Source organism: Eleutherodactylus coqui, chromosome 10, assembly GCF_035609145.1.
Source record: "Eleutherodactylus coqui strain aEleCoq1 chromosome 10, aEleCoq1.hap1, whole genome shotgun sequence".
Classification (NCBI taxonomy): Eukaryota; Metazoa; Chordata; class Amphibia; order Anura; family Eleutherodactylidae; genus Eleutherodactylus; species Eleutherodactylus coqui.
The window spans coordinates 44,114,420-44,142,378 of NC_089846.1; the positions used below are offsets into that span (position 1 = coordinate 44,114,420).

The following is a 27,959-nucleotide window of genomic DNA, read 5'->3' on the forward strand; positions in this document are numbered from 1 at the left end:
ATTTATTTAGTACCCCCTCCCCACTGAGCTGGGTACTCATTTTACTGACCTGAGAAGGATGAGTCAGCCTTGAGCTGGTTACCTGAACTATGTGGGGATTGAACCTACAACCTTCAGGTTGTGAGTGACAGCTTAGGACTGCATTTCTGCTGCCTTAACACTCTGTGCCACATGGGGCTCTATACAAGTTGTGTTGCATGTATGTATGCAGGGGCATAACTATAGAGGGTGCAGATGATGCGGTTGCACCCGGGCCCACAAGCCTTAGGGGGCCTATAAGGCCTCTCTTCTCCATATAGGGAGCTCAGTACTATAAATAAAGCATTATAGTTGGGGGCCCCGTTCCAGGTTTTGCATTGGGGCCCAGGAGCTTCATGTTACGCCTCTGTATGTATGCTCTTCAGTTTTACAGGTCGGCTGGACGACAGGCTGCAGTGCGGTATCACTGTGAGTGTAGGGAGGAATGGGAGTGTTCTGGAAGACAGTTGCTGGGGAGGTACAATGGATGGACTACGCCCAGGAGGAGCCTTAGGCTGGTGTTACATGAGCATATGCGTATTTGCAGTGTTTTTGCGCAACGAACAATACTTTTTGTGCACACATCGGCGTATTTTACTGCACTTTTTCCACTTGCAAGGCATAGCCATTTCAATTGGTGCGTATTTTTTTTGCTGAGTGTAAATGCATACTTAGTCTCCAGATGTGTTCTTCTACCTGCGCAATTAGTGTTTTTCATGCATCTTCTAGGGTATTTTGCGTGCATTTGCTCATCCCCATTGACTTCTATGGGGACATTTTCTGTATAGGAAAATAGAGCATGCTGTGTTTTTTGGGGGATTTTTTGGCATGACCGAAGTGCTCAAGAAAAATGTTAGTGTGAAATCAGTGGGTTCTATTTTCGGTGTATTGCAAATACGTCTGTGTGACGCCAGCCTTAGGGCGAGCACCCACTGGTGTTTGCGTTTTCCGCGGGGAAAAAACGCAGCGTTTTCGCGGCTTTTCCATTAATTTCCATTGACTTTCATGGGTGCATTAGGAGAAAAATAAGGACACATATGCAACTGACAGTTCCTATGTTAAAAACGCAAACGCAACGCAAAAAAAACGCCAGTGGACAGGAACACATGTTATCTCTATGCCTGTGCAGGAAAAACGCAAAACGCAGGTAAAAAAACGCCAGTGGGTGCTCGCCCTTATGCTGTCTGAATACACAGCGTGGTGATGTCGATATACTGTGTCACCTCGCTCTCAAGTGAGAATGATACGGCCGTCTGCACACAAAGTGGAAACGCCGCAGAATTTCCGCTGGTGGAATCGCTGCTGAAAATCCACAGCATTTACCGTACAAGCCAAGTGGAGGGGATTTAAAATGACCACAGTGATTATGCTATGGGAGAAGGCGCCCTATGGCCTCTTACACATAACCGTATGCGTTATGTTCGGCCGTATGCGCTAAAAAAATCGTATGAATGAAGAATAGCCACAAACAAGTCCCGATCTTTAGCCACAGGCGGCTGCTGTGTATCGGCTACAAAATACGCTGCGGTGCGGAAACCCCTTCATCAGCAGAAATCCTCAGAATAAGGGCTCCTTTCCACTTCCGTTAGCGATTTGCGTTTTTTTAGCGCTGCGATTGAGCGCTAAAACTTTCTAGTTTGAAACAAATGAGTTGGAATGTGGCTATGCGCATTCGCGATTTTTTTGCGCAGCGCGGGTGCGATTTTTTATCGATTGCGACTGCCTTATATTTGTGTGATGTCCGATTTTTCCCTTGCCCATGCAAGTCAATGGTTGGCAAAAAATCGCATCGCAGAATCGCATGCTTTGCTCTATAATTAAGTTTAAAGTGTCAAAAACGCTGCGATAAAAAAACGCAGGACAGTCACAATACATAGAGCTTTGCGATGCGTCTTCTTTTCCTAGTGTTGGACACAGGTAAACTCCCTCCTGCTCCCTTTTTTCCAGCTCCCATAGGAGTCTATGGGAGTTTCCAGCGTACGTCAGCCAAAGATAGGGCAAGACCTATCTTTGGCCGCAACGTATAAAATCGGCGACCAAAAACGGACACCAATGTTCTATTTTTCCTGGCGCAATTTTTTTTTATAGGGATAAAAATGTGAATGAATACATTGGAATCCAATGCTTCAGATGGTCGCGGTTTTTGCCCGATTTTTGGACGCAGTTAAATAGCTGCGTATAAACGGTTGTGTGACTAAGGCCCAAGGGCTCCCACCCACTAGCGTTTTTTTCTCCACTGTGCTGCGGGAGTAAGTGAAAACTCTTGCAGAGCAGTGCTAGAAATCGCAGCAATATCGCTGCGACAGTCTTTTCAATGGGGCCAGCGGCAGCAGCGCTAGCCCCATTAAAAAGATATGGAGAATGCCGCGGACTTCTGCCACAGCTGTGACAGCTGTGACAGCTGTGACAGCTGTGGCAGAGGTCAGCGGCATGCTATCCCATTGCTTTCAATGGGATCGGCACTGCTGCCGATCCCATTGAAAGCGGTGGTTTCTGACAAGCCCTGCAGAATGATTATCGGAGAAGGGCTTGAAATATAAGCCCTTCCCCGATAATCATAAAAAAGTGGTTAAAAAAATAATTAAAAAGTTACTCACCTCTCCTGCTGTCAGCCGCGTCCTCCGGCTGGCTCCCCAGCACTGCTACTGAGCTCTTTCAGCAGACGGGGATTTAAAAATCCCCGCCTCCTGAAAGGGCTGTGCAGATTGGCTGAGGGCTCAGCCAATAGCAGCTACTGCTTAGCTATTGGCTGAGCGCTCAGCCAATGGCAGATAGCTCTTAGCTATTCATTCATGAATAGCAATATCTTAGCTATTCATGAATGAATAGCTAAGAGCTATCTGCCATTGGCTGAGCGCATGTATTTGAAGCCCATGTTTTCCAATGCGTTCCTGCACAAGAGCAATGTTTTGTAGGCTGCTACACTGCGAGAATACAAAATCACGGCATGCTCTATACAGCCGCGATCTGCAATGTTTTGTAGCCCACGTTCCCTTAAGGATGTGTTATGCAACTTTTAAAGTAGGAAGTCCTACTCTTTGAGCCCTAAAATACACCCTATCTGCATTATAACAAAAAAAAATAAAAAATCCATCACCTAACAGGCGCTGCCCGCTCTGCCACACATCTCCTTATGAAGCTCCGCGGCACTTGTCTGTAGCTTTCAGTCAGCGCTTCCCAGTTTGGCGGTTCAAAACCCCCGCCTCCAGATGGCGCTGGCTCTGATTGGCTCTCGAGCGCCGTGGCTCAGCCAATCCCTGCAGCACTTGATGAACCAATCACAGTTATTCAATGCAACACAAGATCGAGATATTGTCGTGAGAAAACGCTGTGATATCGCACAGAACACAACTGCGATATCGCTGTGATTTTCTCGCGGCGATATCCCTGTTGCCCGTGTGAAAGAGCCCTCAAGCCATAGAAATTCAACTCTCCTATGTTTTCCACAGATGAACACAGAGTTTTGTAATGGGGTGCGAAAATTCTCAATGTAGTGCCACCATTACAGGCTCATTTTCACAACCATTTGGGGTTGTTAAACACTTGCTTTCTCTCACGCTTTCCAAACTGCAAGAACACTTTCCGATGCTTCATTATATCTAATTAACGATGGCTTATTAATTAACTGGCTCATTTGTTCATAGGTGAGAATACACGCTGAATTCCTCATAGGCTTCCATAAAGCTACTCAACTAGTTTTAGATTCTTTAGCAAACACCTTATTGATGGCACCAAATGTACATAACTTACAGGGGGTAGATCTGTTACGGAATTTTTTTCATACATCTGATTGGGATTGTTTCTGCAGTAAGTATATGGGTTCTTACAAACTCTACGAGATAATCGCGAAAAATGGGACCAACGTCACAGCTGCTCAGGAAGCCAAAGACTAGAAGGGGGGTGAGGAGACGTAATTTCAGACGTAAACATTTGGACTAATCTAATAGTTTAAAATTTGCATTCTAATAGTAGCTAGTCACAGAGGACTACAGGAAGTAGTCCTCGATATTCATGAGCTGCATCTAGCCCCGTCCATGCCGCCCTCCAGTCACTGATTGACTGTTGTCTGCCTATTACTGTTCATAGAGAAGTAGCTGTCAATCAGTGACTGGAGGGTGGGAGGGGCAAGGCTAGCTGCAGCTCATGAATATGGAGGACTACTTCCTGTGGTCCTCTTTCTCTGGTTGCTAATAATCAAATGCACGTTTCTTCCAAACTACCGCACTGATACACACAGCAGACATATCACTGTAATCAGCATGACTGTCACTATCATATGCTGCTCTTAGAGAGGTCGGTAAAAAGATGGTGACAGATTCCTTTTAATATTTATAAGTTGAGAAACCGTAGTAGAAGTAGTAGCTTCCATAACAAAGCACAACCCAGAGCCAAAAAAACCCCCCTTTTTTCTAATGTGTTTTCATTTTTGTTTATGTGCTCTTTGTAACTGTGTTTGGAGATCTACTTTATTTCTTGGTAGTAGAACTGTCAAGATGTCTCACTGTCAGTTGTCACGCAGACAAGATGACACAGTCAAGAGGGGGCATAGCTGGCTGTGCATCTGCTGTCGAACGCCAGCTCCTCCCTGTGCCATATGGTAGTGGCCAACAGAAGGAAGACACAAGATAGCCAGTCCAATACGTTAATGCCTAAACTACAGTGTGTCCCCCACCTGCATTTTTGGTAAACAGTATGGCACCCTGTGAATCCCATAAAGGAACCATGGGGTTCCATGTAACCCACTTTATGAACTGCTGTTTGATTTCTATACATGCATATTTTATGTGACCAGCAATAGCAGTGGTAAAAAAGAGGGTTTTACCAAATATATAAATCTGCCATTAGAGATTTCTAAATCTCATAACCCTAATATGAGCTAGATGAGAGCCATGCCTATAAACTGGCACATGTGTGTGATAATGGTAAATACATTCTTCATAAAGAAAAAAAATCAAGCAACTAGAAGTTGTCGTTTTCAGACAGATATATAAATGATTAGAGTTCTGGGGTGATTAGATGGACAGTCTTGCCATCTGACGTCCTAAATGTGGTTCCACCCTTGGCCCATAGAAAGGCTCTCAGAGGCTCCTTGTGTGTAGTGACTTCTATTTCTGATTCTGTAGAGCTTGTTGACCACTAAACACTTCAATGATGTAATCAAAGAGATTTCGCCCCATTTCGAGTGTTTGTGAGCAGGGCATTATTAGGATGTGAGAAGCTGGATGGTCGTATTGCTGAATTGTCCGTCACCTGGGTCATTCTGACCAGACTCTTAGGAGGTATTAGTACCAGTGGATGTGTGTGGGCACACAAGGTTACCGGGCTCAAGACTCCCTCAACAGACCACCAGTAGAGAGGACCGTCCGATTGTCCGACAAACATGAGCAGCTCTAACTATTTAATTGTCCGACATCCAGAGACAGGGGGCACCATCATTACAGGCCCCTGTGCCTGTCAGAACTCTTTCCAGGTAGTTGGCTGAAGGACATTTGGTCTTACGGCACCCATTACATGTACGGCCTTTGAACCCATCCCCCGTTGCCTCTGTTTGCAGTAGTATTGTGAATAAAATTGGACTGCTACAGAGTGAAATCTAGTTGTCTTCAATGACTAATTCAAGTTTAGCTTGGGCACTGATGACGGCCGTGTTCGTGTCTGCAGACCTCGGGAGGAGCGCTTCAATCCTGCTTTTGCTGTGGACCTGCTGGTGTGATGGTCTGAGGGGCCATTACTTACGAGTAACAGCCCAACAGGATACTAGAGCCTCCATGTCCGCCCATATCACATCTTGTATCCAAACTAGAGGAGGCCCAACAGGTTACTAGGGCCTCCATGCCCTCCTGTATCACATCTTGTATCCAAGCTAGAGGCAGTACAACAGGGTACTAGAGCCTTCATGCCCGCACATATCACATCTTATATCCAAGCTAGAGTCAGCCTAACAGGGTACTAGAGCCTCAATGCCCACCCATATCACATCTTGTATCCAAACTAGAGGCGGCCCAACAGGGTACTAGAGCCTCCATGCCCTCCTGTATCACATCTTGTATCCAAGCTAGAGGCAGTACAACAGGGTACTAGAGCCTTCATGCCCGCACATATCACATCTTATATCCAAGCTAGAGTCAGCCTAACAGGGTACTAGAGCCTCCATGCCCACCCATACCACATCTTATATCCAAGCTAGAGGTGATACAACAGAGTACTAGAGCCTCCATGCCCGCCTGTATCACATCTTGTATCCAAGCTAGAGGTGGTACAACAGGGTACTAGAGCCCTTATGCCTGCCCATATCACATCTTACATCCAAGCTAGAGGCAGTACAACAGGGTACTAGAGCCTACATGCCCGCCCGTATCACATCTAGTATCCAAGCTAGAGGCGGTACATCAGGGTACTAGAGCCTACATGCTCGCCCGTATCACATCTAGTATCCAAGCTAGAGGTGGTACAACAGGGTACTAGAGTCTCCCTTCAAGTGTTCAGTTTTCCACAATAAACTCTATTTTCCTCTTATATTGTAATCACTGACTTATATCAGCGTTACAATCACTCATAGAAAGTTTCATTCTATTCCAACAACTCTTTCTAGGCGAGCGATTGTTTTTGACAATGAGTGTGTATGATGATTTAGTCCCCCCACATTGATCCCTGCCATCTTCCCAGTCATCATACCTCCCATCTTTAATCTTAATGCTGCTTGATGTAGCATGAAGCAGCTTCTGCATGGTCACGACATGAGATGAATGGTGTACCTTCTCCACTTGTGACAAATGTAAGTCTCCTACTCTAACACCCCATTCTCTGTCTTTCATTCTGATCCCTGTCCCCGCTCAGCATCCTCCCACGCCATAATCGAATACGTATCCTAGCAACTAACATGGAAAAACTTTATTAAACTGCCAGAAAACAAGCAGGGAGAATTTAACCACTTTAGTCTTGCTGAAAATCTAATGACGCAATTGATATAAAAAGGGGTTCTATACAGTCCAAATTGTGATGTCAGGAAATTCTTTTTTTGGTTGACTATTGTAATATGTGGCAAGTGACCCTTTTGTTGCTAGCGCTCCAACACACCATTAGTTGCTCACACTGTCAGCTGTCATTCATGACCTAGTTTCACGTTCTTTACCATCAATTACTACAAGGGAAGAACACGGCGGCGTGTCACATTGTAAACAATGCACGCTTGTTAATGACTAGAGCAATCTGCATTTTAAAGTTGACAAGCAGTTTTGTCTCCTCCTATATTCGCTAATGAATGAGAAAGTGTAGAAATGTGTAAGTATGACATTTTTTGTTCTTTTTGTATAACATAGGGTATATGTTACAAGCATACGCACGGCGCCATCCACAAAAGCCACCAAGACATAATTCATGAATGAATAGCTAAACACTATCTGCAATTGGCTGAGCACTCAGCCAATAGCTAAGCACTAGCTGCTATTGGCTGATCGCTCAGCCAATCAGTACAGCACTTTCAGGAGGCAGGGATTTTTAAATCCCCGCCTGCTGAAAGTGCAGGACAGCAGTGCCGGGGAGCCAGCCGGAGGAAAACATTTTTTTACCACGTATTGATGATTTTCATGTAAGGGCTTATATTTCAAGCCCTTCCCTGAAAATCATACTGCAGGGCTTGCCAGAAAGCACTGCTTTCAATGGAACCGGCAGCAGTGCCGATCCCATTGAAACCAATGTGATATCATTCTGCACTTCTGCCACAGCTGTGACAGCTGTGGCAGAGGATTCTTTCATCCCCGCGGTCCCCGAGGGGATGAAGGAAACTCCTGCCACAGCTGTCACAGCTGTGGCAGAAGTCTGCGGCATTCTCCATTTCTTTTCAATGGGGCTAGCGCTGCTGCCGCTGGCCTCATTGAAAAGACTGGCGATATCCCGGCGTGATGCCGTTTTTTTCTAGCACTGCACTGCAAGACTTTTTCTTTACTTTTGCAGTGCAGTGGAGAAAAAAACGCCAGTGTGTGTCTGCCCTAAAGCGATCACCCCGATAGTGGCTACCCCATGTCTGGAACCTAGGGGGTCTAGTCTAGCAGTAGCATACATTCATGTGAGACTGGCTTAATGATGAGTTATTTGTTGCAATTTATTTACACCTCCACTACTCAGTACTGCTGTATACTCCTATGCTACAGACAGAGCAGAATCTGCAGTTCTCAGTGCATAGTCTATAGAACACAGCATAACAGCTAAGACTCCTCTCATCAATTGTTAGAGAATTGAGAATTAGATATACACCCTGTAGAGCGTTAAATGGGGAAAGTACAGGATACAAGTCAAATAATGGCTAGAAACAGTAGTATTTCTCATCTATACAAAGCAGTTTAATCTAAAAAGTTAGGTTTAATTAAACCCATTAGGTACATGACATCCGTGTTAAGGCCCATTTAAACACAGCAATTATCGCTCAAAAGACATCTTTTGAGCAATAATCACTGTTTGCATTTACACGGCAAGATGATCGCTCCAAATTTGCTCAAGTATTAATGACAGTTTTGAGCGTTCACTTTGCCTAAGTGTGTAAATGAAGGCTCACGCTGTATGCAGAAGATAAGCAGGACCGCTATCTTCTGTATACAGCGGTTGTTTTCTTGGAGCGCTTAGCTGCTATACAGCTGAGCGCTCCGAGCGGGGGTATGCAGAACACAGCTGCAGTGCTGTCTTCTGCATACTCCTGCTGTGTACACGGAGCGCATAGCTGGTATACAGCTGAGCGCTCCAAGCGGGTATGCAGAACACAGCTGGAACTCTGTCTTCTGCATACTCCTGCTATGTTCATGGAGCACACAGCTGGTATACAGCTGAGCGCTCTGAGCAGGGTATACAGAACACAGCTGCAGCGCTGTCTTCTGCATACTCCTGCTGTGTACACGGAGTGCATAGCTGGTATACACCTGAGTGCTCTGAGCAGTCTATACAGAACACAGCTGGAGCACTGTGTCTTCTTCATACTCCGCCTGTGTTCTCCAAGCTGGATACCAGCTGAAACAATAGTATCAGCAGTATCCCACTGAGAACTTAGAGTGCAGCACTGATAAGGCTCATCGTTATCTTTCAGCTTGCTGAAAGAGAACAAAGAACGACTTGTTAACGAAAAGTGCACGATGTCCATGCAGTTAGACCCAATGATTCTCGCTCAAAAGATGGCTTTGAGCGATTTTTGAGCGAGAATCATTGGGTCTAAATGGGCTTTTAGCCAGTAGAGCAAAATGTGATCATTCTCAGTAAGAGAAACCAAGTAATCTTATAGATATGATACCTTTTAATGGCTAACAAAAATACATGATGTTATAGTGAGCTTTCAGACCTATCAGGATCCTTCCGCAGGTATATGAAACAGATCTGGATGGGATATATATATATATATATATATATATATATATATATATATAGCATTCTCTATGATACAATTCTAAAACTTTTATTAGAACTTTGCACTGTCCGGTCCCTCTGTTATGCCTACTTGAAATTTAGGAATAAACTAACAACCTTATGTTACCACTTACCATTGATGCCATTGGAAGACTGTGTGAGGACATGGCCCTTTAACAACAGGAATGGTTACACCTTGTTGTCAATTTATTCATAAATTTCTAGTAGGAATAACAGAGGAATGGTATAATGCAGAGTTCTATGAAAAGATGTTCCAGAATTGCTATTTCATGTGGAATACAAGAATTTACTAAAACACAGGTCAGACGCAGTGACAGGTCCTTTTTAAAGACACAGCGTTTGTCATGCATGACAGCTGTCACACGGCTGCTATATATAGAGGTGAGTACACAGGTGCTTTCTTCTCTCTGTACTCTGTTTGCTGAGCTACACCACACATTTAACACCTTCTTGCCTGGACAAAACAAAAAAACAGTCCCTGGGGAAAGTGCAAAAAAGTAATACATTCACAAACAAATTACTAAGATAAGTTGGTATAAACTCTGCATAAGGCCCAATGCCCATGGACGGATTTTCGCCAGATGCCCGCCGCGAATTCCGCAGCAATATCCGTCCACAGACATGCTATGTTAAAAAATTCTTCCCTGCCCACAAAAGGAAATGAACTGCAATTTTCCGCTCGCGGGGAAGAATCGCAGCGTGTTCTATTATGTGCGGAAAATCACAAGAACGGCTTCCATTGCAGTCAATGGAAGCCGTCAATCCAGTGGCACTTCTGCAGTGAGCACTGCAGAAGTATCGCAAGAATCTGCATCATAGCCCAGCGTCGGCACCATGCCCTGCACTGCGCATGCACGCCAGCCGAGACACTCGTTGTGGATTGGGACAGATGAGTGGGGGTCTCTGGCTGGGCACTGGGTCTGATTCCACTGCGAGATTTCACAGTTTGAATCCGACCCGGCCGTGGGCATGAGGCCTAAGACAGAAAATTTATGCTTAATACATGTTTTATAACCTGCACAGGATGCATATACCTTCACAATCGATTCTTGCAAGATATCTCCAAACTACTCTGGTAGATTGCTATATGCAACTATATGAACATGTATATGCAAGCATGTAGTTTTATAAGTATAATAAAAAAATGAGATTATTTCTCCACCAACCCTGTGCAAATATAGAATTTAAATTATTTGAAAATGCTGTATATCATTTGAAAAAACTTCCTAAATATGAAAACTTTGCAGGTAAAGAAGAGGTTATTAATAGGGATTTGTACTCTGTGACCAAGGGCCTTGTGAGGCGCAGAGTGTTAAGGCAGCAGAACTACAGTCCTAAGCTCTCACTCACGACCTGAAGGTTGTGGATTCAATCACTGCATGGTTTAGGAAGCTGGCTCAAGGTTGCTCAGCCTTCCATCCTATGAGGTCAGTAAAATGAGTACCCAGCTTGCTGGGGGTTCAAAGATGACTGGGAAAGGCAATGGCAAACCACCCCACAGAAACAGTCTACCAAGAAAACGTCACAATGTTCTGAGTCGGTGCTTGCACAAGGGAACTTTACCTTTACTCTGTGACCACTTGCTCAAACAAGTGCCATGCTCCTTTATTTGCTGATTTGGAGATCTCCAAATACCAGAGGCCTATAGGGTATGAAATGTGGTATAAACTCTGCAAGGTTGAGTAGGAGAACTCTGCAGGGCTGGTTCAGTTATGGGGACACTATGGGCATTTTGAATGTTTCTGTAATGGGGCATTTTCCTGTCCTTGAAAAATCAAGGCTGATCCGAACCTCTCTAGAGTCTTGATGGCATTTGACTTATGCTAATATTGACTATGTTAAGAAGAAGTTTGGTAAAAGTTTTTATCTAGCTGGGAGCTAGTAGAATCTTCGTGTTATTCTAACTGCAACTGACCCAATGTAAAACTAAGAATTGCCTATATGAGGAGTGTCCAACCACAGGGGCGGTTTGGCGTTTACCGAACTGTAAAAATACCAGTCAGTTGTCAGTGACAACTTAACTACATGTGGCCTGCCCTGTGTATAAGAACTGCAGCGGCCTGCCTGTCCAACTACTACTTTGTGTGACTAATAGAGTATGGAGAGACTGGCATGCAAGGGAAAAAAGCCCGGGGGTGGCCACTTACATTTCAGCTGCTGCTGTTGGTGCTCCATGTTTTAGTAGAGTCTCTGGAGAAGAGAGCCAATAGAGAGCCATGCTAGCAGAGTTAAGCCAGTGAGCCTCCTCATTGGTCCAGCGCTTAGTAGTTCTACCTCCCAGCTGTGCCTATCATGTGATGCGTTGCTGGCCTGGAGATGTCGGGACATAGACAACTCTTTTTTTTGCAATGTGGCCCACAGATGCCACAAGGTTGGATACCCCAGGACTATACGTTTAGCTCCCCCTAAGTCCACACCTCATTTTTGGCCTTAAGGAAGCAGGGATTTTTTTTACTTTTTCATGTCCTCCTTCCAAAAGCCACATTTATTTCCATATAAGGGTGTGTTTTTTGCTGGATGAGTTGTATCTTTTTGATTGCACTATTTTGGTGTCCTTTGACTCTGCACCACAGTCTAGCTAATGCCAAAATATTTGCAGCTTAGAGGATCCACTTCATTCGTTTAAAATGTAACATAATATTGATCACCTAATGACTGACACGGTGTATACCACTGTCAATCATTGACCAAACCACCAGATGGCCTACTGAACACTAGAGATGGTATAAATCACTACCTAGTAGCGGGACTTGACTATTACCACTGGCAACCTAGAGCCTGAACACTTAGTACCACCAAGAACTGGATTGTTGGGTGCTGACTTTAAAGGGATTGTATAGTGGCCTATTTAATGGACAGAAGCTACCAAGGATTCTATGCCTGAAGATTAAGGGCGCATGCACGCCGGGCGCTTAAGAGCCTGACAGCCGTCACAATGAATATCACTCCTATGCTTTCACACTGTTGATCACCTAATAACTGACACTGCCTATACCACTGTCAAATGTTGACCAAAAGGATTGTAAAGTTTCTAAAACTAATTTTAAAATATCCCTTTAGGGAATTCAGGATTAATAGAAGAGAGGTCTCCTGCTGCCAAATCAGAATCTCTAGAGAACTCAGCAGGTCCATGTATCAAATGGTAAAGAACATTACAGTTTTGAATGAGCGGAGCTCTTTCTACTTTAAATGGCTGTAACTCTGGTTCTTGGCTTTAAAATGACACAAGAAGCACGTCCGTAGCCCTTAAAGAACCAGAGATATAGCCATTTGAAGTTTAGTTAGGACTACCTAATTTACAGCTGTTTTCAGGCAGTGTGTACAAGGAAGAAAGGGAGGGGGAACCAGCAGCAGCAGAGAAGAGCTGTGATTTCCTGTATGTGACATGAATTTTTGTTCATGTTTTCCCCTCAATATCACTCAGAAAGCATATTTGCTCTCCAACTGTCACATACAAGGTTTTCCCTAGAAAAGAAGTAAAAAGATGGGGACTTGCTGATCTATTCACTCCTCTACAACCTGCAGATGCTGCAGTCATTGCTGACATGCCCTCTTAATGTTTTGCAGAAAAACAAAAAGGTAAAAACATTTTCCACTTACACTGGCTTTAAGTATTAAAAGAATAAAAAGAACAAAAAACTACATATAATTGGTATCACCACATCTATAGAGGCCCATTTACACGCAAAGATAATCGTTGAACAGAGAGGTTTTGAGCGATTGTTTTGCATAAACTGCTAATGGACACTAAAGTCCATTGGCAGCTTATCAACTTCCTTTGCATGTAAATGAGCCTTCAGGATCTGTATGCAGAGAACAGCAGGTGGTTCAGCTCCTTTGTTCTGCAGCAGGGCTGCAAAGTGTAATTAGTGCTCCTGTGGAGAATACAACACCATAGACAGCAAACACAGCATGAGGTCTGAGTTCTCTTGCCTCCCGCTGAATGATGGATTTTATGCTCACCTAAAAATCATTGTTCAGCTGAAGAATGAAAGATGGGAGCATTTACACACAACATTTATCGCTCCACTGAAGGCTTTTGAGCGATAATCGTTGCGTGTAAATGGGCCTTAACAACCCATACTACATTAATTCAATTTACATTTATTTATCCAGCATGGCAAATTCCGTAAAAAAAAAAAAAAAATCCAAAATGTTTTCTGATCATCTTGCTCCCCCAAACAGGAAGAATTAAAAAGTTGTAAATGCCTCAAAATGGTACCAATAAAAACTTCAAGTTGTCCCACAAAAAGCTGGCCTGATACAGCTCTGTTGACTGAAAAATAAAAATGTTCTAGTCCTGGAATATGGCACCACACAAAAAGTCTGTGACGAAAAAAATACAATGTTATGACCGCTGGAACACAAGAGGGGAAATGATTTACTGGCTCTTAAGGCTAAAATTAGTGCAGTGTTTTTGCGGAACGAACTATGCTTTTTTGTGTGCGCATCAGCATAATTTACTGTACTTTTTCCACCCGTTCATTTACACGCGGCAAACAAAGACACACCAATTGAAGTGGCTAATCCATCTGAGTTTCAGATGTGTATTTTTTTCCCACAGGAATTGCGCAGCGTACTACGCAACACCTTGCATATTGCGTGTCCATTTGCACACTGCCCATTGACTCCTATGGGGACTTTCGGTGTGCAAATGCACTGAAAAGCAGAACATGCTGCGGTTTTGAAATCAATGGGTTCTATTCACTGCGTATTGTGCACGTAAATACGTCTGTATGAGAATCCGTCCGTAGGAACTGAATCCTCGCAGTACAATAGATAATGTCCTGATAGATGTCGGACCTCTCTAATGCCGGCTCCACACAAGTACGTTTACACGTGCATTTTCATGCGCAAAATCTGCATGTGCAATACACAGAAAATATAACCCATTGTTTTCAATGGGTGCTTTCCCATTTTCGCTTTTCTCTTCAAAAAAAAGGCAGTGTGCTCTATTGTGGTGCTCACTTGTGCACCAAAGGCAAAATAGGAGTCTATGGGGAGGTGCGCAAATGCACTCCCAATACCTGCGTAATTGCGTGATATGCTGCGCAATTTCACAGGGAATCAATAACACTGGGGACAAATTAGGTTGCACAGCCTTTTAACCCTTTAACACCATATGAAATAAAGTTACGTCATGGCAGAGTGGTACTTGATGCACCAGGACGTAAACTTACATCATGTAGATGTAATCTACAGATAGGATGAGGAGCTGAGCTCACGACATCTTGTAGTGGGAGCCGGCTGTTACTGAGAACATTGATCTCCGCTTTTAACCCCCTACATGCCGCTCTTTACATAGATTGTGGCATGTAAAGGGTTCATAGAGGGAGGGCGCTCCCTCTGTAATGTCATCGGCCCTCTTCTGGGTTGCCATTGCAACAGAACGCCAGATATTGGCGTGTCAGCTTGCCAGTGCTTATGATCGCTATTACAGGCAATAAGGCATTGTAATACAGACACCCTGCAATGTCTCATCATAGCTGCTATGGTTCAGGTTCCCTACAAGGATATAAAAAGCGTTTAAAAAAAATAGTGTAAGAAAAAAATGTTTAAAAAAGGACAAAAAAAACCCTTCTTTTGCACTCGCCCCCTATGTGTATTAAAAATGTAAACATTTTTAAAAAGCCACATATTTGAAAAGTCGTATCCGTAACGATCCGTACAATAAAATGAACACACTGTTTATCCTGCACGGTAAAAAACATTGAAAAAAAACCTAAAAAAAACTGAGGCAAAATGCTTATTTTCTTCATTTTGCCTTCCAAAAAATGCAATAAAAGTGATTAAAAAAGCTGTGTGTACCCGAGAATGGTACCAATAAAAACTACAGCTCGTCATGCAATAAAACAGCTCTATCTATTGAAAAATAAAAAAGTTATAGGACTTTGAATGCAGCGATGTAGAAAAAAAAAAAAGATTTTTTGTGGAAAAGTAAAAAAACCTAAAATAATCATATGAATTTTGGTATCGTTGTAATCAACCGACCTGCAGAACAAAATGTATCATGCAATTTATGCTACATGATTAACGCTGTAAAAAAAGACAACCCAAAAAACAATGGCAGAATTGGTGTTTCTTCTCTCCCTGCTCTCAAAAAAAATTTATAAATGTTTTACCATATAAAATATGTACCCAAAATAGGTACTAATAAAAACTACAAATGAAGAAAAAAATGGCAAATGAAGTTCAATTTTGACAAATGTAAGGTTATTGGAAGGAGGAACGGATGTCACCAATATACACTAAATGGGGTACTGCTAGGGAAAAGTGAGATGGAAAAAGACCGAGGAAAGAGAACATTATCCTCCCACTCTATAAGGCACTTGTCAGGCCCCACATGGAATACTGTGTACAGTTGTGGTCACCACTGCGCAGGAAAGATGTTACAGTACTGGAGGGGGTTCAAAGAACGGCAACTAAATTAATAAACTGAATGGGAGGACTGGAATACCCAGAGAGGCTATCAAAATTGGGATTATTTACCCTGGAAAAAAGACGGCTAAGGGACGACCAAATAACTATGTATAAATACATGAGGGGACAATACAAGGATCTCTCCCATAATCTGTTCATAACCAGGACTGTGGCGGTAAGAAGAGGGCATCCACTACGTCTAGAAGAAAGCAGGTTTCATTACCAACACAGAAGGGGGTTCTTTACTGTAAGAGCAGTGAGACTGTGGTGCTCTCTGCCTGAGGACGTGGTAATGGCATAGTCCATAGAGGAGTTTAAGAGGGGACTATGTCTTTCTAGAGTGCTATGATATTACAGGATATAGACATTAGGTGACCAGCGGGTTTGTAGTTCCGGGTCTTACAGTCAGGTAGGAACTATCAAAGGTTGATCCAGGGATTATTCTGATTGCCATTCTGGAGTCGGGAAGGATTTTTGCCTTCCTCTGGATCAACAAGGAGGATAAACAGGCTGAACTAGATGGACATTGTCTTCATTCAGCCTAACATACTATGTTACTACAGTTCGCCATGCAAAAAATAAGCCCCTATACAGCCATGTTGACAGAAAAATGAAAAAGTTATGGTTTTTGAAAAGTGAAGATTAAAATCTCCCCAAAATCGTTGCATCCTTATGCCCAAAATAGGCCGTGTCCTTATGGGGTTAAATCACGGCAATGGTGTGTCCCGTGCCAATGTGAATGGTCTCTGGCAGCGCAAAAAGTACATTATAATGCACAGATACACATGCGATAGAGTGTCATTCACTGTGCAAAAAGTTGCGCTATCGCATGCGTTTTATGCGCACACGCTCGTGTGGAGCTGCCCTTAGACTCCTGCTAGGTGGTAATTGTCTTTTACGAGATCAGCTTCTACAGTACTTTCAGGAAGCCCGAAATTTGCTTCTGGTTGGACTTTTAATAGTATTTACTATGTGGTTGTGATATTGTTCATAAGCTTAGAGTTGAATGTCCAAAAACTGATAAATTGGAATAATTAATTTTTTTCTCCCCGGCATACTGTATCTGGAGAAAAAAAAGCCCTAAGCAGACAACGCTCGTGGCGTAGCACATGATTACTGCTGCAGATGGGACTGCATTCATTGCCTAAACCTACATCTGTAGCTGTACATTTCCCTGTGTGGGCGTCAAGACATCAGTCTATAATCTGCAATATTTAGAATCCTCTTTAGTCCATTGCAAAACCAATGTAATCAGATTACGGAAAGATCTGCTTTACTACTTAGGGTGACTCTTGGTATACGGTGAACCATTTTTTGGTCACAAACCTGAAATGAGTTGGCTATTAAAGGGGTTTACCACACCAAAGTTAGCGCTGACATTTCTCGATGATTGGCCATCACTTTTCCTTCAACTTTTAAGCACTTTGAGGCACATGTACCATATGGCTCGCCCAGAATTGTGGCGTCAAAGAGTCACAATTTTGACATAAGTACCAAAATTTTGTAAAAACTATTTAACGGTTTATATGGGCCCTCTGCAATTTTTAAAGAGTTGACGGGGTTTAGCATTAGGGGGTGTGGCCATGGATGACCCATCACATTTACTATAATTCACATCGTATAGCTGAAACCTTTGCCGGCTCCTACCTGGCACTGATTTCAGATTGGGAGCATTGGACAACCCATAGCTATGACATATATATTAAAGGGGTTGTAGCACAAGTGCAAGTTATCCTCTATCCAGAGGATAAGAGATAATTTGCTGAGCGTGGGGGTCTTACCGCTGAGACCCATGCTGGTCTTGAGAATGTGTTCCCCTTTGCTTGGTATTGCAGGGGTCACTTTTTTCCCTGCAGATACGTCAGAATGAATGGAGTACTGGCTAAGCATGCACAGTTGGCGCCATTCATTTCAGTAGGGCTGAAGGAAATAGCTGAGTGGCAAGTGCCTGGGTAACTTCACAGTTCTGTTGAAAGTGAATGGAGCGTTAGTGCCATTGCGCGACAAGTGCTCCATTCAGTCTCCAGTGAGGAGGGCGGGGGACACAAGACCACGTTTTCGAGATCGGAGGGGGTCTTAGCAGTGAGAGTCCCGCTGATCAGCAAATTACCCCCATGCTTTAAGAGGTTTGCGTTTCTCAATACATTTGGCGCATTGCACTCCAGCACTAACTTTACTTAATCCTCCATATGAAATGTCAGGTCTAAGAAAATATCTTTATTTTTCAGTTAGTTAAAAACAGAAGAGAAGGAAATGTGACGCAAATAAGTAGAACTAAAAACACACAAAACTTACTAGAAGAAAAGAAGGAAGAGGGAGGAAGGAAAGGAAAGAAAAGGGAGAATAAACATTCTCTTCGCAAAAAAATAATCCAGCCCCTTGAAGGACCAGGCTCTCTTGTACCTTAAGGATCAGGCACTTTTTAGGGATTTTACCCATGTGGTGGTTTTACTGCCCTATTTTTTTTCCTTCAGCTACCAAAATTGTTTTTGCTGCGTTTTGTTTCTGTGACATATACGGCTATTTTTATATCTTTTTCACTGACTTTTTTTCTGTTTTTTAATTATATTGGGGGTAACAAGCTAAAAACAAAAGTTTTTTTTAACATGTATAGTTATATTTTTTTAAATTCGTATATTTACGCTAAAATAAAGTATGAGAACGGGTTCCTCATTTTGTTTCGGACCTTTTGATATATTTTATGTATGATTTGGTTTACAAGGCACATATGGCCACTGTTTTGGTTGGCGTCGGCTTTGGGTTATTTTCTTTTTTATGTTTATATTTTTATTTTATTCTGTAATTTTGTTTTTCTTATTTATGTAATTTTTTTTTTTACCATCTATGTTCCCGATTACGTCATATAAGACCTCTGGGGGACATTCACGTGGGTTATTTTCATTACACACTTTTCCTATGTAGCTGTGGCATCCGTAAGAGCTCCAGTTACAGGGAAAACATCCCCTGTAGTGACAATGGTCACTGGTAGAGCTGATCAAGGTCTTCTAGGACCCTGCAGCTCTTCTGTGCCAGAGGATACTCGCTGGTCACGTGATTGCCGGCTCGTGTAGGGGAAGAAACACTTCCACTTTCGCTTCTTAGTACATAGCACTCATTAAGTGCTATGTACCTGGGAAAGGAGAAGGCAGAAGTGGTTAAAAACTGCTTCTCTCTTCTCCTCTGGGTCTCCTTCTGTGACTAACAGCTGATAACCCCTCCTGCTTCTGCTTGATTACAGGAGCAGAGGCTTTAATCCTGCGCCGCATTTTTACTATCATCCGGGGTTAAAGCCCAGGACCAAGCTCCATATATTTACTGCACTTGGTCCTTTAGGGGTTAAAGGGACCCTTTGATTAAAAAATTATTGATATTTTTTCTTTCTATAGACCCACATTTCATATTTTAATACATGTATGTATGTATGCAGGTTTTGCTAACATCGTAGGAATTATCCATAGTTTAACAATTATAAGTCCGGCCACAAACAGTACTTTAAAAATTGTCCGTTTGACATCATTGGGACCCTTCCAGGACAAATCAGCCAGTACACAAGTAGATGGAAGAGGCAGAATATAGATATTAGGGGTGTAAGAGTTGAAAACTGATGTGGGCTGTCATTATGCCCAGCTACCCATGCTGGAGGGTTAAAGATGACTGGGGAAGGCAATTGCAACCCCCCCCCCCTCCTTACCCCGCAAAAACAGTCTGCCAAGATAACGTCACGTTGTGATGTCACCCTAGGAGTCAGTCATGACTCGGTGCTCGCACCAGTGGACTTTACCTACTCCTCACTGTATCATTGAACTGTGAATAACTGCATGTTCACCATTGTTATGTGTTACTGACATTGTATTGTCCTTGCTGACTTAATATACAAGGCGGCCAGCGCTTACACGAAGCAGACATGGTGACAGTGTGAACTATTTGTACTGCACATCACAGAGGTGTGGGACAAGAATGAAGAAGGCTTAGGAGCCGAGCTCACTTCATACACTTCCGGTGCTGGCTGTTAGAAAGAGCTGACACCCATCACAAATGGTCGTGACTGAAGCTAGTTTCTATTGCAGCCATTTGACAGCTTACATACAACTGTTAATGCTGATCACTGTATGCAAACTGTTGGCTTTATGGGGCATTCCATCAGCCCCCTTCATAATGCAATTGTAGGGTGACAATGGTTGCCATGACAGCCTTAGTCAAGGCTCCCAGTGCTCATATGTATTGAGGTCTATTAAAGGGGTTGTCCAGTTATAAACCATTGACGGCTTATCTGCAGGGCAAGCAAACAGTACTAGATCGGCGGGGTTCTGTTGCCAAGACTCCCTTTGATCAGCTCTTCACCCGGTAAGTGGGCTTGTTTATTGAGCTGATTTCTGCTGTAAAGGAGACACCTCCATTCCCACTGCAGTGGCAAGACTTGGTGTTACAGATTGAAGTGAATAGGAACTTTGCTTGTAATACCATGCCTGGCCACTGCAGTGAGAACGGCGCTGTCTGCTTCCTACAGAAATTATTGCAATATATTGTAGAAGCAATCAAGTATACAAGTTCATGTCCCCTTGGAGGACTAGGAAAAAAAAGTTAAATAAGGTTAAATAAAACTTTTAGAAACAAAATAATTAACATAACTGATATTGGCGTGTCTGTAAAAGTCTGATCTACTGAAATATTGCATTATTTATCAAGCACAGAGAATGCCATAAAGTAAACAATGCCAGAGTTGCCTTTGTTTTGGTCACGTCATCTCCCGCAAAATAAAATGAAGAAAAAGTGATCAAAAAGTTGTATGTACCCCAAAATTGTAGGAATAAAACTACAGCTCACCCCACATAAAAAAACCCTCACACAGCAGCATCAACACAAAAAGCAAAACGTTATTGGGCTCACAATATGGCAACAGAAAGTGCTCTTTTTTCGAAAATAAGTTTTAATTTTTTTTTTTTAATTGTTGCATTGATGTAATTATATTGACCTGTAGAACAACATTAACATGACATTTCTACTGAATCATAAGGCCGCTTTCACACAGGTGACAAAACTGCGCAATTTTGCCGCAATGCGATAGCGCGAGAAAACGCATGTATGTGAAGCCTATGCTTTCCAATGGGTTCCTTGACATTAGCGCTCTGTTCTGTGATGCTATCTTGTGAGGAAAGAAAAATCACGGCATATACATATTATAGATATATAATATATTACCGCAATTTGAGATTTTTTTGAACCCCATGTTTCCCTATAGAGCCTTCATTTTTGTCACAACGCACAAAATCGCTGTTTTTGTGTGATGCGACTTTAGCCCTACCCCAAAACTAAGATCTACCTGCACTCCAAAAGGATAGGTCATCGATAGTTCATCACCTAGGGTCCGTCACTCAGGACCCCGACCGATTAGCTAAATGGTTGCATGCTGTCGGGACCGTAAATACACAGAGCTCAGAGCAGAAGTCTCCGCGCCGACCTCTGTGTAGTGTCCAGTGCTTGTAATTGCAGGCAAGCTCTCATTGAAATCAACGCAAGCTGTGCCTGCAGTTACATGCACCGGCCACTATACAGAGGTCAGCGTGGAGGCTTGCGCTCCGACCTCTGTGTATTTGCGGCGCTGACAGCATGCGCCCACTCAGCTTATCGGTCGTGATCCCGAGCGACGGACCCCAGCCGATCAACTATTGATGACCTATTCCGAGGATAAAATTTCAAACCTCTACTGACTATTTTATATCGATAATACCGCGGTTCGTACTCTACACCCCCCTGGTGGCGCGGTCAATAGTCTGATTCCGACAGCAGTGTTATCTCCAGAGCAGTTGCCTCCAGTAGGCAACACTTTCCATATTCACTGACTTTACAGCTCTGTGTATCCTCAATAGCAAGCGTGGCAGTCATTCTTCAAAGCTCTGGAAGAGCACAACAATTAAGCGCACGAGTTAAACCTTTATATATTGCTGAAGTATTTGTCCTGAGACTTGGGGTCTCCTTAACAATTGGGGTAAGATAGTTTTATGACCATTGTATTAATCTGTGTAACAGATGTTTTATATTTGACCACACTGAGCATCTGGCCAGCAGCTGAGCGGTGTGTCACAGCATTTAACATCCAAGCAGCTTAGAATGTAAAATTTCTCATCAGTCGAGGGATGTTGAAGCATTAAACTAAGCAATGTGTTTAGACTCCTGCTGGAAAAGTAAGGGGAGAAAAATCTGGACCAAGTCCATATGATGACTTAATCACTATTACTGTGTAAGCCAATGCAAAATATAGGGACACATTATTACTAGTACAGTTGGACTAGATTAGACCTGCACAACATACGGCCCGAGGTCCACATGCTGCCGGCAGAGGATTGCAGGCGGCCCGTGGGCTGTAACATGAATATGATGTCAAGAGGCTTGTCGCTAGCCTCTTGACATCATAGTCATGTTACAGTCCATGGCACAGTCATGTCATGCTAGCTGCTAGCAGTTAAGCCTAATCTTTACCGCTAGCAGTTAGAATGATATGACTGTGCAGGGTAAAGGACCTTCACTGAATGACAGTCACATGACTGTCATTCAAGTCACAGAAGGTCCTTTGGGCCCCGGGAGAGGTGGTGCGGCAGAATCAGTATTTGGAGATGTGTGTATATACTGCAGTAAGTGCATAATGCCACATTACACACAAAGTCATTAAATAAGTTGTGTTGATCACGAGAACTTCTTATACACAGGCAAACACAAATACAGAGATGCATAGCCAAATCAAAAAGAGCCCCACCGAGAATTTAATAATATATATGTATGGAAGAGCTAAGTTCCTTTTGCTTAGGCTCTATTCACAACTGCATTGGGGTCTTTTTTGCATAATAACATGCAGTGCTGTTTTTACTATCAAAAAAACCAACAGACCCTGGTACTGGTGCATCATGTCTCCACCAGAAGTATGGGTGGAGACCTAGTCAGTGATTGTATCTGCCCATTTAACGCCCCCAAGCTACTGATTGGCTAGGGTGGCGGTTTGCTGTGGCTGGAGGGTTACCGTTAGGGTTAGGCTAGGGTGGGTGTTTTCCGTGGCTGGAGGGATAGGGTTAGCCTTACGGTTAGGCTTACAAGAGTAGTGACACTCACAGAGGTGGCTTCAGGAGGTGTTCGAGAAGTACTGTTGCAGCCCCATGGAGGTTGCGAGTGCCGTTGCCAGCGGCGGCACTGCCAGCTGCGGAAGGGACAGCAGGGTCACAGCATGACTCTGAAGAAACAGCTGACAACTGCCGGGAAAACGTCAGGACAGACAACAGGGCCGGCGTCTGGGACGCGGGTACGGCATTAGACCTTGTAGAGAGCTGGCCGGTAACAGTGACAGTGGGGCACTTGCATGGAGCACAGGTACGACATTAGATCTTGCAGAGAGCCGTCTGGTAACAGTGACAGCAGGGCACTTGCACGGAGCGCAGGTACGGCATTAGACCTTGCAGAGAGCTGCCCGGTAACAGTGACAGCGGGGCACTTGCACGGAGCCCGGCGGTCACAGTCACTGGGGTGGGTGGGCCGCTTGCAGATGAGAAATGAGGACATTAAGGTGTAGATGCCAGAAGGACCACAGCGAAGACAGGAGACCAGCGGCCAGCAGAGATAGGAGCCCAGCTAATCGGCAGCTGTGAGCGTAACCTATACTTCCCCCAACACAATCCCAGGTCTCCACCCATTCTTGTGGAGGAGACAAGATGCACCAGTACCACAGACCCCATTATAAGTCAATGAGGTCCATGGGGCATTATGGCTACTGTTATGAATGAAAGTCACAATGCCAATATGAACATAGCCTAAGGCCTCCCTCACACAGGTTTTTGCAAACTGCAGCGTTTACTGCAGTTTTAAGCAGCATTGGCGTGCGTTTTTAGCTGCGTTCTCAGCACAGCTGAAAACACAGCCACAGACACTGAAAAACAAAGCAATATTCACCTAGCAGGTGCCATCCGGGTCCCTCCTCCTGCAATTTGGCATTCCTGCTGGCTTCCGTGCAGTTGTCAGCGCCGACAGAGCATCTTTAGCTGGTAACGGGGTTTGAAAATTCAATAAATGGCTGTGATTGGTGCATCGAGTGCCGGCTCTGATTGGTTCTCGAGCACCGCAGCTCAACCAATCAGAGCAATCTCTTGCTGGAGGCAGGGTTTTCAATTCCCGTTACCAGCAAAAGATGTTCTGTCAGCACTGACAACTGCACAGGAAGCCTGCAGGAGCGCCAGAGAGCAGCGGGAGGGACCCGGACGGCGCCTGCTAGGTGAGTATTGTTCTGTTTTTTTTCATGTAGTGTAGCTAGGCTTATTTTCAGGGTAGGGTTTATATTTCAAGCCCCCTCTGGAAAATCAGAGTGCATTTAACGCTGCCAAAACGCTGTACCAAGTTGTGCCACGTTTTCAGCAGCGCTGAAAACGCTGCCCATTCATCTCAATAGGCGACACACAGCGTTTAAAAACGCTGAAACGCCCAAAGATAGAACTGACAGTGCTTGAAAAACACTGCGTTTTATCACTTGTCTGAGAAGCCCCATTGAAATGAAAGGCAGCGTTGTGCAGCGTTTATCGCAGCGCTGAAAACGCAGCGTTAAATGCTGAAAAAAATGCCCGTGTGAGGAAGACCTTATGCTGGTAAATATATCATTTGGGCTGCACGCAAACACCACTAGAGAGCACTAACTCCAAATGGTTTACTAAGCTGGAACTGAACTCGAGCAGAAATAAATGTACTGAGCTCCGTATAGAGGCAGCTCCGTGTCCGCTAGTGGCACCATAATCAAAGGATGCAGCAACTCTCCACTACAAGCCTCATTGCAGTAGCTCCATATTAGATGCATGCCCTGCTTCAGTTTCTAAATATTTATTTTTTCATATTGCTTACTTATTGTTATATTATTGTTTCATACAAATATGTTCATGCTGTTCTTTTAAAAGAATTGTCCACTTTCTTTGTCACTCTTTTGAGGGCTACATGGCCCCAATGAAATCCACGTCTACTACACTAAACCTGCTTGCCAGTGTTGAGTGAAACGAACCAGTTAAGAAGCAGTTTTCGGTTAAACTTTGCTAAAAGTTCAATTTGGCACAAACTCGAACTAAGTTTATAGCAAAGTTCTATCCAGAACAGGGTTCTACTAGTCCTGACCACTGGGCCATAAATGCCCTATAATACACTCTCAGAGTCTGAGGCTGCCTTCACACGATAAAACGCGGCCGAAGATCACGACCATCTGAAGCCTTGGATTCCAATGCATTTGTTCAGATGCGTGATTTTTGGTGCGTAAAATTGGTCGGCAGGAAAAGATAGCGCGTATACGCTGGTCGGAAAAGATAGGTATTGACCGATCTTTAGCCGTTATACACTTGCCGGTCCCATAGACTCCTATGGGAGCCTATGAGAGCTGCCGAAAAAAGGGAGGTGGGAGGGAGTTTATCAGCGGCTTGCATTGCTAAAGTTCCTCCCCCTCCCTTTGCTGGTAGCTCCCATAGGCTGGGGAGGGAATTTAGCACACTAGCTCTGCTAAGCTTCCACCCCTTCCCACCCCCTCCCCTTGCCGAAAGTGGTTGCTTCTTGGTTCTTTAGGGGGTAACATAGTAACATAGTATGTAAGGCCGAATGAAGACAATGTCCATCTAGTTCAGCCTGTTTATCCTCCTATGTCGTTGATCTTTATTTACAGAGCTATTCCCCTGTTCTCTGAATAAGACGTCTCTGAGCATATGGTCATTATTAGTTTGAAGAAGGACATATGAGTCCGAAACGTTGCTATAATGAAAAACCATCCTTGCTTTAAACTATTATTGAACGGCACGCCATGTTTTTATTCTTCATAAATAAACTACTTGTCTGACATAAAGAAGCTGTTTTTAAGTCCATGCAAAAATTGGTCTGTGGTGCAACATATTCTTTTATAATATTTCTAAAATCACCCCTGAGGTAGTAGGGTTCAATAGGTTGCACACAGCACTTGCCATATTTTCTAGTACCAGGTGCGGCCTTAAAATTAAAAAGAATGTCTAATTGATGAAGGTTCCAACTCTAGGAACCCCATGATTCCTAAAAGAGAGGTCCTGAGCCCAGGGGCTGGCCGGCAAATTGAAGCCTAGGGGCGAGTATGCAGCACTAACCCATGAGAAGAGGTCCACCCTGAAGGTGGAAACACAATGCGGATGGCTGCACACAGCCCAGCCATACAGACAATGGCGCAAATTACCACCAAGATTGTGAGGCCTGTGGCCACAGCAGGTGACTGTAGTTTGGCAATGTACAGCCAGCCATTGAGTTTCTATCTGTCACCTGTTTATCTATTCAACATAAATACAGCACCATAATTAACATCAGTATATACATATACACCAAAACCAAGCTCAGAACATAAATACAGCCCCAGAACCAACTTCATAACATAGGTGTTTACACTAGGATGAAGCTGGTAACAAATACAGCACCAGAAACAGAACTAAACCTTTTGAGCCATTACATAATAATATCCACAGTTGTGACCCACTTAATAGTAGTGCCCCAAGTACTCTCTTAATAGTTCTCCCTTAATAGAAAAAGTATTCAATAGTAATAGTGCCCTCAAGTGTCTCCTTAAAAGTAATTATGCCCCCATGTGCCCCCTTAGTATTAATAGTGGACCTAATTGCCCCCTTAGTGGTAACTGTGCTCTCTGAATACTGATAGTGCCACAAGTGGTGCACAACTAGTGTTTTTGAAGGCCACAGGGCGTCCTAAATTCTGCTCCGACCATTTTCCTCTACCGGAGTTGTCACTTGTCTCTGCCATCATCCTGCCTTCTGCTGCGGCCTTTTTCCTTTGAGAAGATGCCTCTCAGAAGAGGAAATCAGCATGCAGCACAAGTCAGGGTGCCGCACAGAGAAAGTGGCCACAGAGGAACTAAGGATGCCGAGTGTCTCCAAACATCTGCCTCCCTGTTCTTTGGCCAGTCAACCTCTGCCTGCGCCCCACATTTATAACAGAGTGGCGCCTGCACCAGTTGTAGTCATCCTTCATTATGTTAAATTGGGAGTGTAGAAATAACTGCGTGCGATCCTGTTCTTGAAATAGTTGAGGGTCTCATTGGTATAGATGTAGTAATTGTTAAATTGACATTTAATGTGATAGTATAACTTAAAAAGATTGTCATTAGGAACGGCAATCAATAGTAGATTGGCAGGGGTCTGTCACCAAGGACCCCCGCTGATCAGCTGTTATTTGGGCTGGTGTGCTCATGCACTGAGCTGATTTCTGCAGGATGCAGACAGCTCCATTAACACTGCAATGGCCAGGCTTAGTACTGCAGCTATTCACTTCAATGGGAACTTTGCCTGTAATACCAAGCCAGGCCACTGCAGTGAGAATGGAGCTGCTTCCTTCCTGAACAAATTACACTGGCCTGCTGAATAGCTGATTGTGAGGGTCCCAGGAGGCAGACACCCACAAATCTACTGTTGATGACCTATCCTAAGGATAGGCCAAATATAGTTTATAACGGGACAATTCCTTTAACTACAATGTACTAAAATGCGGTAAATCGAGTTATCATGATGTGGCAGTAATGTTAACGACTGCTACAGCTGTATGTCACTCATGTGAGCAGTATACCATGTCCACAGGGTGGGTAGGGCACACACTGGTGAAGAGTATCAAGTAAAGAATTGATTGTATAGACCTGGAACATTCTATTCATAGGATTCTGAAACAGGTAAGGACTGCCAGGAGGTGTAGGGTGGGCACCAGTGGGTTGTACAGTATTTAGCCAGTTGGACAATGGTTGTCCACCTCTGCGATAGATAGATATGAAATAGATAAATAGATATGAGATAGATAGATAGATAGACAGAAAGATAGATAGATATGAGAGAGATTATGAGATAGATATGAAAGACATACATCGAGAGAGATATATAGATAGATATAAGATAGATAGATATAAGATAGATAAATAGCTATGAGAGAGATAGCTATGAGAGAGAGAGAGAGAGAGAGATGGATAGATATGAGATAGATAGATAGATAGATAGATAGATAGATATGAGAGAGATATAAGATAGATAAATAGCTATGAGAGAGATACTTATGAGAGAGATAGAGAGATAGCTATGAGAGAGAGAGAGATGGAT

At 43.6% G+C, this 27,959-nt stretch overlaps 1 protein-coding gene across 2 annotated transcripts in view; it reads right to left on the reverse strand.

Annotated features, from left to right (window-relative positions):
- NHSL2 (NHS like 2) overlaps nt 1-27,959 on the reverse strand; it is a 218,875-nt gene that overhangs the window by 95,603 nt on the left and 95,313 nt on the right. The gene's annotated exons all lie outside the window — the stretch shown is intronic.